The sequence below is a fragment of the Sapajus apella genome, unplaced genomic scaffold (genome assembly GCF_009761245.1).
Source record: "Sapajus apella isolate SASKATOON/1434 unplaced genomic scaffold, GSC_monkey_1.0 scaffold24, whole genome shotgun sequence".
NCBI classification, from domain to species: Eukaryota; Metazoa; Chordata; class Mammalia; order Primates; family Cebidae; genus Sapajus; species Sapajus apella.
In genome coordinates this window covers 3,493,371-3,496,694 of record NW_022436964.1, presented here as the reverse complement: position 1 = coordinate 3,496,694, position 3,324 = coordinate 3,493,371, and the positions used below count along the sequence as shown (strand labels likewise).

The 3,324-nt window shown below is 42.6% G+C and overlaps 1 non-coding gene across 1 annotated transcript; it reads left to right on the top strand.

Annotated features, from left to right (window-relative positions):
* Positions 1–2,946: 2,946 nt before the first annotated feature.
* LOC116559939 lies at positions 2,947–3,014 on the top strand. The gene has a single exon (XR_004272705.1). It is a non-coding gene; the product is annotated as a small nucleolar RNA SNORD95 (small nucleolar RNA).
* The last annotated feature ends 310 nt before the right edge of the window (positions 3,015–3,324 follow it).

Here is a 3,324-nt window from a genome sequence, read left to right as displayed (position 1 = left end):
TTATTGTTTTCCTTATATGCACATTGTAAAGGATCGAAACGAAAATCCCAAAAGCCAAACCTCACTGCCTCATTCACAAAGAATACGGGCTATGAAATTTTAAGAAAAGCAAACTGTTATAATTAAACTTGTCTGAAGATAAAGAAAAAATTATGGATGAGCCAAAGCTGAAGCAGTTTGAAAGAGCAACAGCTATTTTGACAAACTTCTGCCAAGCTAGGCGGAATAGAAATGAAGGAAAATGGATACCAGTTTAAGATCTGCGATTTGCTAGTTACTTTTATGTATATTATCACACTGAATTCTTGCAATAATCTTTCGAGATTGCAATTGTCCCTTTCCCAATCCCACCATTTGTGGAGAGGCTCAGAGAGGAAAAGTAATTTTTTCAAGATCATATAGTTATTTAGTATTAGAGGCAGGATTTGAGCGCAGATTATGCTCTTTCTACAAACTTGCTGTTTCCTTACGATACATAGCTGGAAACTATAGGGGTACTTAATGCCAGCCGGGATTGGAACAACTTCGCTGAAACTGTCATCCCCTGGTTTCAGATGCATTTAGCAGTTGCTCCACATTCAGGAGGTGCCTTACATTTCAGATCCTAAGCTTTAGCTATTTTGGATATTATTTAATTTACAAACAAGACTGGCCTGTTGCCTTGGGAATTGCAAATGTAAGGAAAGAATTGGACTCAGTAGTGTTTGCCTGCACATAACCTAACCAAACATAGGCTGCCTTATTCTGATGCAAAATTGCCTCCTTCTTGTTTTTCTAAAAAGATTCACTAACCCTCTGCCAATATGATAAGTGTTGGGGGAAATGAGTTTCTGAATTGTCATTCTAGGAATTGCCTTTTGCAGCTGAAACTTCACCACTTAGTTAAGCCCTCCCCTGCCATCTGCTCGGCTCCAAAACTGCTGCAAAGGTTGAGAGGAACTGCTAAAATTACAAAAAACCATATCTATGATAGAAATTCCATGGCATGAAATCTCCTCATTTTTACATCTTGTTGAACACTGGCTTCAGAGGACCAGACTCTTAAGATCACCAAGGATACTGTTGCAAGGTGTCAGGTCTTCAAAGGCAGTCCTTTCATCACTAGACGATTGTTCACATAAATTTTCCTGAGCCAATCTCATAGTCCATGCTTGCTCCTCTTGCTCCCAGCTCTGGGACCAATCAAGTCTGAGAGAATCAGTTTTGACAGCTTATTATTATCTTGGTCTGTTGGTACCTATGAAAGTAACTTACACAGTGCTGAGCACACAGTAGGCATTGTTCCTCATATCTAATCCGTAGATCTTCCCTCATGTTTGTGAGCAAATTCATTGCCTTGTGCCCTTGTTCAAGAATCCACCTCATTATATTTTCTCTATATCTTCAGTCTATAATTTGTCAAGAACTGAAGTATTTTTTCCTGTTTTATTTTGTTTGTTTGTTTGTTTGTTTTTTTGAGATAGAGTCTCACTCTGTCATCCAGGCTGGAGTACAGTGGTAGGATCTTGGCTCACGGAAACCTCCTCCTCTAGGGTTCAAGTGATTCTCCTGCCTGAGCCTCCTGAGTAGCTGGGATTACAGGCATCCACCATCACACACAGCTAATTTATGTATTTTTAATAGAGACAGGATTTCACCATGTTGGCCAGGCTGGTCTTGAACTCCTGACCTCAGGTGATCCACCCACCTCAGACTCCCAAAATGCTGGGATTACAGGTGTGAATCACCGGGCCAGGCCAAGAACTAAAGTTTCTTTTATGATCAATTTAGTCCATTTAAAGGCCTGGCTAGGTCTTTCTTACTTGCTTCCATGTTTGTCTAACATTTACTCACTCAATATGAGTGTTTATTAGATAACTTTTGCCAGTGTTAATGCTTATTAAGGAGATCCAAAGTGTCTTAGGTTATGTTCCCTAGAAGCAGATATTGAGATGGGAATTCTTTTTTTTTTTTTTTTTTTAAGACGAAGTCTCGCTCTTGTCCTCCAGACCGGAGTGCAGTGGCACAATCTTGGCTCACCGCAACCTCTGCCTCCTGAGTTCAAGCGATTCTCCTGCCTCAGCCTCTGGAGTAGCTGGGATTACAGGCACCTGCCACCACACCTGGCTAATTTTTGCATTTTTAGTAGAGATGGGGTTTCACCATGTTGGCCAGGCTGGTCTTGAACTCCTGACCTCAGGTGATCCACCCGCCTTGGCCTCCCAAATTGCTGGGATTACAGGCATGAGCCACTGCGCCTGGCTGAGATGGGAATTCTTTGGCAAGTGATTTAGTGAGGGAATGCTGCAAAGGTAGGAGGGAAACAGTATAAGGTAGGGAAAGAAGCAAGGCAATGATGTGATTTGATAGGGCACTATGGAGAGTGAATTGTGCCCATACAGGTTATTCTCCCATCAGCAAGGGTGCTGGGCTGTGATGCCCCTGCCATCACCAGTCATCGGCTATGGACCACTCCAAAAGCAAGGATGAATGGAAGCCCATGCAAACTCTCCAGCTTCTCCAGGCCAAGTGTATGAGCCAGTGTGTATTAGTGAATATGCACTAGGCCAATGCGTATTAGTGAACACAGCTGTGTGATGACATTTGTGTGCTCTGGGCACTTTTGCCTTTTAAGTGCTCCTTTCTGCATTAAACAATGTATTAAAAATTAGGGTCAGTGGCTCACATCTGCAATCCCAGCACTTTGGGAGGCTGAGGTGGGGGGGATCACCTGAGGTCAGGAGTTCAAGACCAGCCTGGCCAACATGGTGAAACCCCATGTCTACTAAAAATATAAAATTAGCCAAGTGTAGTGATGTGTGCCTGTAATCCCAGCTACTCTCAGGAGGCTGAGGCAGGAGAATCACTTGAACCTGGGAGGTGGAGGTTGCAGCGAGCTGAGACAGTGTAACTGCACTCCAGCCTGGGCAAGAAGAGCAAAACTCCGTCTCAGACAAACAAAAAATTAGGATGGTGATGACTCCAACATGTCATCTGAATGCCTGTGCTGAAACCCAGGGGCTGTTTCTGAACCACTGCAGATAATAGCTTTAAAATTAAATTTTATGACTGCATCAATATACATATGAATATAATCCAGGATGGATTATATTTATTTATTTATTTTTAGATTTTGAAAGATATTAAAACCTTTTCATGAGTTTCTAAAAGTATCATGGGACCTTGGCATTGCACCTACTGTATGTAACGAGTAAACTGGCCCTGTTAGTGAAGGTGGAATCATGTGGAGAGCCAGCCCTGTGTAGTTCAGGGATGCTGGAGTGCCAGGTGTGCAGCTGGTTCTATGTCTGGTCTATGCTCCCATTTCCTACCTGCCTAATTCCA